We start from the raw sequence: 16,938 nt of genomic DNA, 5'->3' as shown, positions 1-16,938 counted from the left end.
TTAATTAATCCCCCTTCCTAATTTAATTGAATTCATTAGCAATTTGATTAAATTCTCCCTTTCATCTACTTATTAATAAATCTAAGGATTTATTCATGAAGTTCATTCCATAGTCCCCTTTGATTAATTAATCTTCCCCGCATTTCATTCATTTCTTCTAATCCTCTAATGATCTAAAACAAATCAATCTATGAGTTGTTGAAAATTAATTAGTCTTTTCTTATTATTTGAATTTTTAAATTCAAATTACCCACATGCCTTGTTATCCTAACCTCTTATGGTGTGGATATTCTTCCCTTGAGACACATGGCACTTTGGCCACATGTCTCCTTTCTTGGACACTTGCCCTCTCATGAGCAAGGCTCATTGACACTTGTCACCACAAAGATGACAAGTGTCCCTTCCTCCAACCTCTTCTCCAACCTCCTCCAATTTCACCCTTGATATCTTCAGACTCAATCTTGACTGTTGATTCCTGCCACCTCATCCCTGGCCTTGGAAATCCTATAAATATCCCCCATTTTGGAGCACAAAGGATCCCATCTCATTATCAATTTAGGCATTGTTACTATAGGCATATCATTTGAGCATTGTTGTTATAGGCAATTGCATCTTAGATTTAGCATAATTTGATCATTTTCTAGCATAATTGTTGAATCATGTGGCTTAATCAATCTCTTTTCTAGCTTAATCATGCATATCTTTACCTTAATTAGTCTCTTGGCTCAATCTAGCTTAATCAATCTCATCTTTGCATATCATTATCATTTCAAAATCTCTATCTAGGTGTAGTCAAGTCACTGGGATTGCTTATCCAAATCTGAGAGCAAATCCATACTCGCATCTCTTAGGAGGCGATACATCGCTTTGTCATGGTTCATCTTTCATTTGCTTCTTATTTTCTAACCATGCTTGTAATGATCTATTGAGTGTTTGTGTTGCATCTGCATGTATCACACTTCACAGGCATGACATTTTGGCGCCCACTATGGGGCCGGAAATCTCATTTTTGGCCTCTTAACATCATCAAATTTTCAACCTAACAGATTTCTAGTCGGGTCTGATTCAGAATTTTGTATGAGTTCCCTTTCTGTCTCGTATGAGATCCTTTGTGCCCTTGTACGAGCAGGTGAGAATTGTCGTATGAAATTCTACTTCTGTGTTTTCAAAACAAATTACATTTTAGGGTTTTCATGCTTCAATTTGATTATTACTAATGCTAACCCTGGTCTGTTTGTGAGCTTTTTGGCAGCCTAACTGGTTTTTGCAAGACGATTGTCGAAGATTACGCTTGTCAAAGCTTCATTTCATCAAAACACATCATGAATACTAACGTATCTATTTTGCAAGTTGCCTAGGAAGACTCAACCAAACTTTATGTCTTCTTTAAATTTTCTGGGCACACTTGTTTTGGCTAATGGAAATGAACAAACATGTCTTATGTGTTTTGATGATAGGTGAGTATGCTCTCACCTTTCTTAGGTGATCAGAAAGTCAGACTCATCTTTTGCTTTCAATAGTGCATATCTTTAGCGGGCCTACCCTCCCAAGGAGCCTATAAGGTCAAAGCCATTAAGGCCGGTAAGAGGGGAACGACCCAAGCGAGAACGGCTAACGCTAAGTACTCCAACCCACTATAAAATAAACATGATTTGATGAAAATTAAGTCAACGGCAGTGCTCAGGAATAGGTCTCCTTCGTACCTTCGGGTATATCAAACCTTGGTTTTCAAGGCTGAGAGACCTCTTAATTGAGTTTATACCCCAACGCGTCGAACGGATCCCTTACTAGTTCTGATTAAAATTAGAAGCTACCTGATTCACCTCGGAAAGGGGGATAATCTTTGTGCAAGAGAGATAGTAACTCTCCCAAGACACTTGCCATATCGTGCCCCCATTAGCATTTGGAGTCAGATAATATGGTGTTGAGAATCCATTGCGTGAGACTCAACGGTCGTATTCTGATTAGCTTTTGCATGTGTACCTAAGTTTGCAAGCAAAGGTTTTCTCTCTCAGCCAACTTCCTTAGGGTTTAGCATGTTGTGTTTGAGGTCACTTATCATATCACATGTTTGTTGTGTCTTCGTCCCTAAAACAGAAAATCGGACATCTAAAAAACTAGAAAACAGAAGCAAAACATCAAACTTCATTGATCAAAAATCTGTCAAAACAAAGTTTTTGTCTTTGTTCTGTCCTCTGTCATACAATTTTGTTAGTTTGTCGTACGATGCATCTAGTTTATCGTCCGATCTAGTGAGAATTGTCGTGCGAGTCATCTTAGCAGAAAACTTTGTGTTATCTTTTATCGTCTGGCCCAGTGGGAATTGTCGTACGAGTCATTTTAGTAGAGAATTTTGTGTCATCTTTTGTCGTCTGGTTATGTGAGAAAGCTCGTACGAGTTTAGGTCTTTTGTCGTGCGAGATTTCTGGTTTATTGTATGAGCTTGTCTAAATTGTCGTTTGGGGTTGTATAATTTGTCGTACGAATTTATGTCTCTGTCTGTCCAGAACTGTCTTCTTGCATGTCTTTTTCAGATCTGTCATATTTGCTTGGTCAGTTTACAGTGAGCATAAACACCTAATATCTGTCATTTTGTGCTTAGATTGTCTTATTGGTTCGCTTGGTCAAGTTAACATCTGTCAAATCAAATTCTAGAAATAGACACCTCAAGATTTTCAAGTATTCGCCTTCAACAAGTTCAAGATCTAAACATCTCAAAGTGCATTATCACCCTCTTTGATAAACTGATCACTCAAAATATAGTTTCTCATCAGGATCTATCATCCTCTATCACGAAACTACAACGTTTGGTCAAGACAACCTTGTCCCACGTCGTAGGATCTATCGTTCCTATTGGACTTGGTTTTTATCAAAATCATCATCATTGCACTCCAAAACCGAAGATCGAAAAACTTGCAAACTTTTAAACACTTGAATCATCTTTTCGTGTCATATCACTCTATCACATTTACATTGATAGTTGATCACTTATCGAAACAACTTTTAGACAATTGAACCCCTGAAACGGAAACAGAAACATTTGAAATAGCTGAAAATCATATCAACATGGCATACCAAACCAAAATACAAGAAAAAGACATAACAAGTCAACATATTAGAGAAATCAAACAAGTCCAAAATAAAAAAACCAACTATGTCAAAATCTCACAAGGATTCAAATGAATGTCCAAAGAAAGGTGGCTCTTTTATACAACTCTTAAAGAGATCCCTAAAGGATTTTGCTTAGGAATATCAAAATCACGCACCTATGTCTAGCAATGGCTCATCCCCCCATAAGAAAATTGACTCTCCAAAGGCATCTATTCCTACACCTCTTGAAAACTTGCAAGAATCTTCGATAACATCCTCACAAAACAATATACCCATCAAACCTATTTCAAAGGATCCTATTCAAAGTCCATCTCATTCATATCCAAGCGTTGATTCCTTGCAACATCCCCATAACGCTTCCTTGCAAATTGAAGTCCTCATTCATAGAACGCTCGTTAAATGTGTCCTAATAGATGGGGGAGCTAGCTTAAACATTTGCTCTTTGAGTCTTGTATGTGCTCTAGGTTATTCAAAAGATGTAGTTGATCCCCAGAAAAAGATCACATTCAAAGCATATGATGAAGAAGAGCGTTCCTCTAAAGGAATTGTGATTTTACCCATCAGAGTGGGACCTTTGCAAAAAGACACAGCATACCAAGTTCTAGACTTGGACTTACCATACAACATACTCTTGGGAAGACCATGGATACATGACATACAAGCTATTCCATCAACATATCATCAGTGCCTGAAATTTCCATACAATGGGCAGGAAATCACGATCTCAGTAGACTCAAATCCATTGCAGTGTTGTAGTAATCTAAAACCAGCTCAAGAGATCATTGTTCCACATAACAGAGAGGCAACATCTTCAAGCACACAATCCAAGGAATAATCATTTGCATCAATTTTGTCAAGAATGGAAAAACAAATGCAGCTAAGAGATTGGGGGAACGGAGAATATTTGCTATCATGGAAAAACAAACAAGAGCAACTTGAAATTGAAAGGGAAGAAGAAGATGTAGGTGGCAATATAGTTCACACGTATGCAAGACAAACGTTAGGAACTAGCCCACTTGAATCAAAATCACATTTGGTTGACTTGGACTTAATCGAGGACGATCAGGAGCTACTTGTGTGAGGTCATTCGGACAAGAGTGTCGTTCTAGACATGGAAATACATATTGAAAGCTTTGACATCTCTATCATGACCCCTAATATCTTTGAAACAATTCAACCTAAAGATCCTTTACCTCTAATCCATCATGAACCTATGGACTGGGAAAATGAAAGACATGCCACCATTGATACCTTTCCTAATGACCATGCCATATCCTTATATCTTAATGAAATCAAACCCGCAACAACTTTCACCAAGGATTCTGCTAACGTATCTTTGAGTCAAGTGGGTGTCAAATCTCCTAGTCGCAAAATTGAAAATCAAGAAAACAATATCAAGTCTAATGTTGAAAACCATTTATTGGCAACATTAGACCACAGAAAAGTAAAAAGAAAGGACGCATATGACAGTGAAAACCTCCTCAAGGCGCCGAAAGATGGGAGATTTGACACTTTACCTGAATACTATCAAGAAAGGTCATCAATTTTGATAGAACCGACAGAGGCAATTAACATTGGCACAATTGATCTACATCCAGCAATCTCTCTATCAAAACATGAAAGGCAAAAAAAATTGGCACTCTTCAAAAGAAGGCAAATCAAAAGATGGTCATATGCAAACATTCCAGGGTTAGATCTGTATCTTATAATACATCACCCGAATATCAGTCCAAGAGCAGGCATCAATAATGGAACACAACAATTCAACACACCACAAAGTCATACAATTCCAAAAGCCTACAAATTAAGCTTTCCATGCACCAACAATACAACAGAATATGAAGCTTTGGTTACAGGTATCAAAATGGCTATAGAATGAAACATTACACAACTTCAAGTCTTTGGAGACTCTCAGCTCGTCATCAATCAAATCGATGACGATTACAAACAAAGGATGCAAAGTTAATGCCTTATAAAAAGATGGTTGATGATATCAAGAAATACTTTGTAGAAATAACTTTTCAGCAGATTCCAATGAATGACAACAAAGCAGCAGATGTCATGGCAACACTTGCTTCTCTCCTTCAAACACAAAAAAAATCAAGAGCGTTACGAATTCCTGGTGGAAGAGTTGTTTTACCCTGCTCATAATTGTCCTGATTCCCAAAATATTTGTCACCTTGTTGGGCATGATTCCTCCCGTTATGGCCAAACTTACACATACTTGAAAGATAACACCCTACCTCCTGATTTAACAAAGAACCAAAAGAGAAACTTTATTCGTCAATCCTCTCATTATACTCTTGTGGTGGATACCATGTTTAAACGAGGTCTAGACGGTACTCTTTTAAGATGGCTCGAACAAGAAGAATCTGAGAAGGCCTTAAATGAAGTCCATAACGGCATTTATGGCACTCATTCAAGTGGTCTTACCCTTTCAAAAAAAATCATACACTTAGGCTATTATTGGCCAACTATGGAACGGGGTTCTTTTCAGATGGCTAAAACATGCAAACAATGTCAGATCCATGGAAATTTGATTCATGCACTAGCATAAGAACTTCATGATTTGGCAACATCTTGGCCTTTCTGCCAATGGGGTCTTGATCTAGTAGGAAAGATAAATCCTTCTTCATCTAATGGTCACAAATTCATTCTTGTAGCTACAGAATATTTCACAAAATGGATTGAGGCAATACCTCTCATCAATATCACAGGAAAACAAATTGTTGCATTTATCTTGAACTACATCTTCTGTCGCTATGGAAGACCCATGACCATTATCATTGATAATGGGCGACCATTCAAGAATCAGGATGTCCAAGAACTATGTGAGAAATTCAAGATCCAACATACAATTTCCACACCCTACTATCCCCAAAGAAATGGGCAAGCAAAAGCATCAAACAAAACCATTCTGAAAATCCTCAAAAAGACAATGAATGATGCTGGCAGAGATTGGCATATTCAATTGAACCCTACTCTATGGGTCTACCGTACTAGTATCCGCACACCAACAGGTGCCACACCTTTCTCTCTTGTCTATGGATCAGAAGCAATACTACCAATAGAAGTAGAGATACCTTCTCTATGAGTATTATTAAAAGGTCTTATCCTAGATGAAAAACAACAAGTATCTAGATTGAAAGAGCTAGAATTGATCCATGAACGAAGACAAAATGCCTTTGATCATTTAAAGGTATATCAACAAAGAATGTGTCGCAGGTATAATCATAAGGTCAAACCGAGAACATTTCAAGTTGGGGAACTAGTAATAAAAAAAATCTACGCAACCAGCCAGATCGAGAAAAGAAAGGGAAGTTTGAACCAAACTGGTTAGGTCCATTTGTGATCACAACAGTATTTGGATTAGGAGCATATCAGCTATCAACACAGAACGAGGATCAGCTCGAGGAACCCATCAATAGCATGCATCTGAAGAAATTTTATGTCTGAAAAAAGCAAAAAAATACAAAAGCGGTGAAAAAGCTAAAAAATCCAAAAACACTAAAAAGGCAGAAAATCCCAAAACAATGAAAAAGCAGAAAATCCAAAAATAGTGAAAAAGCAGAAAATCCAAAATAATCAAATATGAAAAAAAGTGCAATAAAAGAAGATGGTGAAAACCTGGCAAACAGGCGCTATCTGTCAGTTAGCTCTTCCATCTATTGGTCCATGCATCCTTTTGCTTGCATTGTTTTCCGTCAGTGCTATTCATATTCATAATAAAGCCTTTGTACATACGCAGGCATCTCGGGTGGCTTCTCACCATGGTTTGGATCATTGGGTATATCCTAATGAATTTGTTTCTAGGCTTGGGGCAAAATCCTGCACCTAGCTGGGGGCAAAATTTTCAATCATTTTGAGCTTAATCAAAACAGGAAGAACAATAGTTAGGCAACTCTTATCAAGCGAAAAACTGAGACACATCCAACGTTGAACATAAGATCAAATTGTCAACCATCAAACTATCATATATCAGTCTAAGCACATTCACACACCTTTCAATAGATGATATCTTTTGGATAATGATTTTAACATGATTGTTCAACTTTTCTATCTTGATTTTCGCTATCATGATTTCTGAGTAACTCCAGGATGTCTCTGACTAGAGGAACAAGAAAGAAACATGATATTTTTCGTGTCTGTTGTCTGTAAATTAATCATTAATATGTGCAAATTTGTCTGAAGATATGATCATCTAAGTATCATCGAAGACATTTCCGATTTGCGTGTAGAAATGGTTAATACTGTCTATTTTACGCAAGCAACACTCAGGTCATCTTGGTTCAATTATACCTCGATGCTTGTGCTAACTTGCAATATCAAAATCCAGGAAAGTAGTGCTCAGGTCATCATGGTTTAATTATACCATCAATGTTTGCACTCACTTTCCACATTTTAAAAAGCTCAATGATGACAAAACGCAATCCGGTCGTAGCTTTGCATTTAGCTTGCATCTCATTCTTGCATGGAATCCCGCATGCTCATTTTATTCAAGGTTAAATCTATCGCAAGAATTATCAAGGTAACATCATAAGTGTATACGCAATCAAACTGATGACTCATCTCTCTCCAAATATTGTCGACCTAGTGAAAATATTATGTTCCCCCCTCAACATAATCAACATCAGCATATCTGAATCTCCCTGCAACTTGTTATCAACAAACTATCAGTTCTTTGCTCCATCAACCTTATCAATTCTATCAATCGATCGCATCTAAATTGATTCTATCATGTCTTATACAGGATGTATCCTTCCTAAAACCAAACGTTCTGATCAAGTCTTATACAGGATATATCGTTCCGGAAACCAGACGATTTGATCATCTTTGTCTTATACAGGAGGTGTCATTCCTAAAACCAGACCGAATCTCGATCTTATCAATCTAATCAATTAAGTTTTATCAATAATCAAGAACCATATCACCGTGATCGTAGAACTCGCATTTTCATCAACCACAGTTGCAGAAATCAAATCATTTCTAATCGGGATATCAATTTTGCAAAAATTCACACTCCAAAAATCAATTATCTCAGTTGATCTCTCGAGGGGGCATCATCATATCACGATTTATCAATCAATAGCTAGAGCATCTTATCAAACCAATATCATCATCAAAATGAGATTATTCATTGAATCAATGCATAATCACACCTCACTTCAAAGAGGAGCAAAATGTATACACCTAAAAATGGTCTGAAGATTAATTAAATAGGCAATTATTTAATTTACCCCCCTTCCTAATTTAATTGAATTCATTAGCAATTTGATTAAATTCTCCCTTTCATCTACTTATTAATAAATCTAAGGATTTATTCATGAAATTCACTCCATAATCCCCTTTGATTAATTAATTCAAATTAATTAATCTTCCCCCCCATTTCATTCATTTCTTCTAATCCTCTAATTAATTAAAACAAATCAATTTGTGAGTTGTTGAAAATTAATTAGTCTTTTCCTATTATTTGAATTTTTAAATTCAAATTACCTACATGCCTCTTTATCCTAACCTCTTATGGTGTGGATATTTTTCCCTTGAGACACATGGCACTTTGGCCACATGTCTCCTTTCTTGGACACTTGCCCTCTCATGAGCAAGCCTCCTTAACACTTGTCACCACAAAGATGACAAGTGTCCCTTCCTCCAACCTCCTCCAATTTCACCCTTGATATCTTCAGACTCAATCTTGACCGTTGATTCCTGCCACCTCATCCCTGGCCTTGGAAATCCTATAAATATCCCCCATTTTGGAACACAAAGGATCCCATCTCATTATCAATTTAGGCATTGTTACTATAGGCATATCATTTGAGCATTGTTGTTATAGGCAATTGCATCTTAGAATTAGCTTAATTTGATCATTTTCTAGCATAATTGTTGAATCATGTAGCTTAATCAATCTTTTTTCTAGCCTAATTGCATCATCATCATAGCTTAATCATGCATATCTTTAGCTTAATTATTCTCTTGGATCAATCTAGCTTAATCAATCTCATCTTTGCATATCATTATCATTTCAAATCCTCCATCTAGGTGTAGTCAAGTCACTGGGATTGCTTATCCAGATCTGAGAGCAAATCCATACTCACATCTCTTAGGGGGCGATAGGTCACTTTGTCATGGTTCATCTTTCATTTGCTTCTTATTTGCTAACCATGCTTGTAATGATCTATTGAGTGTATGTGTTGCAGCTGCAGGTATCACACTTCACAGGCACGACAGTATCAAATCCTAGATAGCCCTTAGGAACCCACCTCTGTGAACCTACTGAGTGTTGGTTGATCCAACAATACAACAGTAGCTCTATGCCTTCGCCATAGGTACAGTCCAATGACTCGACTTGCTAACTATTACCGTATCATGTCTAGGGTAGTCCAGGCAACATCACCTCCATGAACCATGTGGTTGCCAACTAATCCCTTGCAATAGCCCAAACATCAATCATTAAAATAGTCCAACGACTGCCTGTCTTTGAATAAGTATCTCGGCAATTCACTTTTGTGGGGGTCATACACATCAAGATTCACAATACTAGACAAATAGATAAGTACAACACAATCAAGTAATTGAGGAGCCTTAAGGTTTAACTTCACAAACACGTGATACAATTATAAAGAACCAACACAAGATGGCCTCATCTCATCCTATACCCTTAAGCCATTACCAACTGTATGGTAGTCAACCCATTTTCACTTCCTTGAACTTGCTATTCGAAGGCACATTACATAATATTACACTTATTTAATTTTTTTAAATCCTTCATAATCTTTTAATGCCTAATCGACCTCATCTAAACCCTGCTAGGGAGGTAAGGTCAAAACGTTAGGAACAACTCCAAACCTTAGAGTCATTGCCCCCTAGACCCTACCCCTGCGGACTTGAGGTCACAGGGGCATCCTTTGCCCAAGGACCGCCTACGTTCCCACTTCCAAACAGGTCAAAGTCACACGTAGTTCTCCTTGCCAGGTCTCTCAAGGACACCTACACTTAGGTTACCATAACCAAGATTGTGTCAATGTTTCCCTTAGTTGCTAGATCTCACTCGAATAGAGTTCCCTTAAATTATTCACAATAGTCATTAGTTCTTAACGACATTTATAGGAAATTATAATGTCACTTAGTAACACGCACTACAACACATCTCTTAAAGATATTGACATCTTGAATTGAACTCTTCCTAGTGTTATTCATAAACCCACCCAAATGTCCAAGGTTTATCTTATTAGCATAAGGGCTAGGCTTGTTACTCATCATAAAATTACCTTGGTTTACCCCAACACATAAGAAAAAACTTCCATTCAAAATTAACATTTCAGATTCCCTATAGCGAGTGTTATGCCCAAGAGGTCAATATTTGCAATACTATAAAGTTGTTAAACAAATATTATGTACAAACAATTGAAAGACCTAACATATTTAATACCATTTTGCTTAAGGCGTGGGTAGTGCTTTCATTATACACAAGATAGTTTGTATCTTCGTATCCTTTGGAGAATCATGTATGGATATACACTCAATAATATTGATAACATTAACAGCATGAACCTAACAATTTTATTTCACCAATATTGATATATCAAGGGTAACATACAATTGGTAGTAACCCAATAATAACACCAAGCATGTACCTATCATTTTCCACCTATATCATGATGATATCTCCTTGCTATTAAGTTTAACATACATATTCATTTTCACACAAGTTATAGGTACCATTTATCATGTACCTTGTGACTCATCTGTTTAATAATGCTACTATGATTAAAGTGATGTCCATTGTCCAATTTGGCATGAAATAGATTAATGCAATATTACACTTTATGGCTTAATGGGACTAAGTATCATAAACATATTATACTATTCCACCTGTTATCATTCAACCATTATATCCAACTTGGTTAGTAGTTATATAGTATAAGCTCAGAAGATCGTTTAAATTTGCACCAATCTTTTACTAGGTAGGGCTTGTTAGCTCTCACTCATAAATAAAAATAGTGTTGTGCTATTGCACCCTTGTTAGGGCTTATCCTTGATTAATGACTTGAGGGTTGCAACAGAACCCCCTAAGTGTTCCATCATGTTGTGGGCCTAATATAAATAATGAATTGCCACCTCCATAACTAGTTTAGTTGTGTGCCAAGGTTAAAATGATCTTCCTATAGTAATTAAAATTGTGGTACCTCATTTCTTCCCATGATTAACAAGATATTACAAGAATTATCAATAAAACATAATACTATTCATTTTAATTCAAGATCTTCCCCCCTTTTCTACAGGTTGATCTAGGACCATGTTCACAATTAATCTCTTCTTAACTCACAAAGATCTTGATAGAAAAGTATATACCATTAAATAATATTATTCATAATTAAAAATAGTTCCAAATGTGAAAATATATGGTCTTACCTAAAGACACCACTACATTTTGGTATTTTCACGAGGTGTGTATGTTCTTCTATTACGAAATTGGACCTTTAAATCCTCCAAGCCTTAAAGTTGAGGGGTAGGAAGCCAAATTCAACTCAGGTCATCCTTGATATAACTTCAACATTATCTAATGTCGTGAGATTATTACTATTGATTGAGAGAATTTGACCACCAATCGAAGATTCTTCTTCTCCCTACATGGCTATAGAGTTTGTCATATGAATGCTACTTAATAATATATTCAACGAACATCAATTATCTTTAGGTATTTTGTCAAGTACCACCTACGTAACCAATCAACTTACACAATGAGATCAATTGTAATAGTATAGTTATCTTTATACTGTCACTGTTTTGTTTAGCATTATTATTTAAAAGATCAAAGGTGTACAATGGGGCTGTAATACATTTCAATGAACAATTTAAATGGAACCATATATAAAACCTCTAAAACCATACCTATTCTTATGGGCTTTGCTGTCACACAAATCATTGTGAACCCATCTGCAGTTCCCACGCAGAGCTTCCTCCATACGCTTCTCTCACACTTTTCCATTAGCTCTCTAAGATTGGCATCTTATCCCTTCTTGTACCTCCTCTCCAAACCCATAGTCACTATTCTGTCTTATCTCAAAACAATAGCCTCAAAGGTTGCAATGTCTTTGAGTTTGCAATGTTGCAGAATATGCACAACCTGGTATTGTTGGAAAGGCTTTTGAAAACATCCCAATAGATGTTGTTGGCTGACTAAAGCCCTCTCCTCAAACCTTAGCCAACATCTTTTCGCCTGTGCAACTATGGGAGCTGTCGAATAAGGAATGGACATCCATCCAAGCATAAGGGTAGGGGTTTTTTAATTAGATTTTGCAGTTGGACATGTACACAAAATGTGGAATCATAAAAAAGACATGCGAATTGTTTGACAGAATGTCTAAGAAATGTTTGCTCTTAGACTGCTATGATTGTAGAATGCATGCAAAATGGGATTTATTGAGAAGACTATGGAATTAGAGACTCGAGAGAAATGCAAATGGGTGAACCCAGGTCCACCATTAGCAACCAAGAAGGCACTTTGTGGAGGCACACACCAAGCTCCCACGCACTTTCCTGTCAGGTTGGCTCGTTTTCTTGCAACCTATGACCCTTAGCAGAAGAAACCAACCTGGGGTTGGAAGACAATGTTGAGAGAAGAGTGTTCACTCTCCTCATGCGTGCTCCCTTGTTTCCTCCCTCCTTGCTCTCTCGCAGCGCATTCTCCTCTCCACCACGAACATGCCGTTCTTTGCACCTTCTCCACCCGATTTCTTCTTCCTTCCCCAACCAACTCAGAAAAGAAGAATGCGATTTAGGGGGCTCGTGAGATATTTTTTTTGTGCCCCCAAATTCACCTCCAGATTGTCGTTTTAGATTTCTAAAAGGCATAGATGCCATGCCCTGCCAACTGCGTGGTCATTCCTACCATACTGTCATAGAATGCCCTGGTAGATGGTCACAGTTATTCTGCACACCCTACTTAATTTTTGGTCTAACTGTTCATGTGAATGATCGAGGAAAAGATAGAGGCACCATTCCTCATTAATGTTGATTATCATTCTTAAACTTGTATGGACGCCCATACCTCCCGTCAACTCATCCATCCAGTACTTTCAAATGTCTTTTAATTATTTAAATTATTTATTTTCTTCCTATTCATCCTTAGTGCAAGTGGTGTACATAGGGATGTGACACTTCATTCATCTGAAGTTATTACAGAAGTAGACCAGAGATGGATCGAACTGCTTTCCCTAAGGATATTGAATTATAAGACTTGATAATTGCCTTGCCTAGCATAACACAACCGTCTACCAACTGATTCTTATAACTACCCAAACACAGAAAAACAATCAATAAAGCATTGTATGCTAACTATATTTATTAGTATTTTAAGTTGCCTTTTTTATGACAAAGAAAAGGGAATATGTAGGGATATACGTTTCTTCAAATAGAAAGGAGAAGCTGCCTTTTAAATAAAACTAAGGTTGGGGTCCCATGGAGGGGGCTTCCTAAAAAAATAGAGTGGGTGTTGCTGAGATTTTTTAGGACAATTTTTAAGCTGGTGGTCCCATGAATTTTGTAGTGTAGTCCGGCTTAAACTCCTAAATTTAAGGAGGCTGGTGGTTTCATGGATATTTTTATAGGATGTGCATTCTAGCCCCACCCCTTTCGCACCCGCTCAAATTTGCATGCCTAAAAAGTAGGGGCTGTTATTTTTCTAAAAATATTCCAAACAATCCCTTAGCACAAAAAAACTTTCTTCATGAGATCGCCTCTTCCACATAAATAGAGCCCAAGCCCCTCCCATGGGAACCCAGCCTAAGGCAAGGTTCCCATGGAAGGGGCTTAAGCTCTATTTTTAAGGAAGAGGTGGTCCAATGAAGAAATTATTTTTCTGCTATAGGATTATTTAGAATCTTTTCCCAAAAAATAGCAGCCCCTATGGGCATGTAATTTTAAACAAGTGAAAATGGGGTGGGGCTAGAAATTGCCCCACCAACTTAGGAATATCGTATGCCACTTGTCAATCATCTGAATTTTTGAGATTAAACTAAATTTATTTACAACTAGCTTGCTTAATTTTAAGAGTTTAAATTTAAGATGACACTGTCAACATCCTTAAATTTAGGAGCTTAAATTTCTTTAAATTTAGGAGCTTAAATTTTTAAGCTGAAGTGCAATACAAAATTCATGAGACCGCCAACATTAAAATATTCCTAAAAGATCTCAGCAGCTCCAACTCTATTTTTTAGGAAGCCCCCCTCCGTGGGACCGCAACCTAAACCTTAGAACTCTAACCAATGTAAAGAAGCTATCTTTTTGGTTCTTAGATATAAGCACTTCTACACAATGACATGTTTTTATTTCTGAAGGCAAGCAACATAAACAGCTAATAAACACTCAATCAATTTAGCTAAAAACAGAGACAAACAACTAATAAACACTCAATCTTTCTAGCTAAAAACAGAGACAAGAAAGAGTAAGTAGGGAAAGAGCACTAGTAGCTGTCATAGCTAACTTCGTGCACCCACAGATCCTAAACAGTACATCGGATTTGATTTTTTTTTTTAGTTGTCTTCGTATGCGACTTAACTGCTTATAGCTATTGATCTGGCTTCTAGGTAGTAACGATGCACGCTGTGGAATCAGTTATGCGCACAAAGGTCAAAAAGTACACATTTCAAAGTGTCCCCTGATACTTAACTAAAGATGTTCCAGTAACCGTCAACTCAAAATCGCTAGTACTTGTTGACAAATGTCCCAATAGTGGTGCACAAATGTTCCAATAGTGGTACACAAATGAGACAAATGTTCCAATCGTTGTGCACAAATGGGCCAATTAATTACAAAAAATGATCGGCTATTGGTACAAAACAAATTTATTAATGGTGTTTTCACTATGACGGCTATTGGAGGGTCAACATGACAATAAGGTGACGGTTATTGGAACTATGTTATCTATTGGTGCTCTTCCCCTACACAAAAGAATTAAAATTGAATTAAAAACAAGATTCAACAAACTAAATAAAGGGAAATGTATACAAAACTAAAAAACCACTTCAAAGAAATCTGGAATGCAAAGCCTGCAATATTCAATAATAGCTATTTGATCTCCCAAATTAACACAAAAGATAAAATAATGATAAAATAGCTTGAATAATAATTTTAGCCGCATAAAAACGCATATTTCAAGTGTTATCAACTTATTGCCTGCATGAATGGAAAATGTTTCATTATTTATAAGAGTTAACAAAACCTTAGGCACCATTACGAAGAATAGTTAATTGATTTCAAACCCTGACCATCCGAGACAAAACTGCAAATTGGTGTTTCCGAACTCCTAGAATATGGCCACATCCAATCATCTGACCCTACGCGTTTGAATACACAGTGACAGACTGATGTGAAACTCTAGGTGCTTGAAGAAGAATATAGAAGGTAATTGAAATCTCGCTTCTTGTTATGACAGTTATGATTGCTTGGGAAATTGGTAATAAGATGTAATGTAGTATACCTGCTGAAAGCCTTAAAAATCTGCTGCAAAAGTTCGAAAACAGAGGCCAAAGAACGATGTGCTAATATTAAACTTGCACAACAATTCACAAGATGCTCCCGATTGTGAACAATGGCACTGTTCCTCCCTCACAGCCATATCTGAGTGTGTAGCAAATCTGCCACAACGAGTTCTTGCTTGTCTGATTTGAGCAGCTGACAGTTATGGATTGAAAAAAACTGAGACATTCTATGACATGGCATGATCCAAGAATAAGGATCTCCTTCACGATGTTTCAATCAACCTTGACATTTGCTCGATTAGGAGCACTTAACTGGATTGTAAGGCACTTTTCACATTTTTACATTGGCACACTCCTAGTCCAAACTATATTATAGTGCATTCTTCTCAATACTTGTTCTCCTTTTTTTGTTTTGGCAGTTAAAATTGGATTATGTCACACCCTTCTGCACTTTTGATGTTTCAATTTTAATTTGTCATTTGGTCACCTTTGATGTTTGAATTTTGTCGTGCAAAGTTCAAACTGCATCGTGGAGAGTTCCTGACAAGCATCTGGCCATTTTACCATGAAAGCAATTGTGTACTTCCTTACCTATGGCACACTCCAAAATATTATATGCCCCATTTCATGTCATATTCCATTTTGACTCTTCTTTCACGTCCAAGTTGTGAAGCTTGTTCAATCAGCTGTTCACATTCATGACCATGTAGGCAAGGATTCAACAATGACTCACTAAGAGAAATAACTTTTAACTTGACCCATAATTTGACACTATCCAAAATAATTCATATGGGTATAATATGTATCAAACAGAGCATATGTATTTCAAGGAAAAGAACATCTTGTGCATTGATTGGTGAAAGGAGATTGACAAATGGTTATAAACATGATTTGCCAACTTCTTTGATTATAATGACTGAAAGTGGCATTGAGCTAATAGAAGTTAAGAAAGATCTAAGTAGAACATTTAATGTCACTTACTTAGGTCTTCCACATCATGTCCTTGGTCGAGTTCTAAAACAATAAAGTAATATTTTCATCTCTCATACCAAATGTGTGAGAATCGCAAGAAATTTTCAAAAACAATTGGAACATAATTTAGCTTTTAAAATAATAGAGACAAATCTACCATTGTCTGCTTGTATAATATTCCGTGAAAAAAATCGGTATGTAGTTTGACTCACCCAACCAACACCAAGCCAGAATTTAGCTTTAAATCTGGAATCTAGATTTGTGACTTCTCCTCGAGTACTTCAATTTAGAACTGTAAAATGAATGTTGCAGTACAGAAATGAAACATGAAAGTTCAAAATTGAAATCTTTAAGAACAATGGTTCCAACCTTG

Source organism: Cryptomeria japonica, chromosome 4 (genome assembly GCF_030272615.1).
Source record: "Cryptomeria japonica chromosome 4, Sugi_1.0, whole genome shotgun sequence".
Taxonomy (NCBI): domain Eukaryota; kingdom Viridiplantae; phylum Streptophyta; class Pinopsida; order Cupressales; family Cupressaceae; genus Cryptomeria; species Cryptomeria japonica.
The sequence above is the reverse complement of the archived record's forward strand: the minus strand, read 5'-3'. Positions refer to the sequence as shown.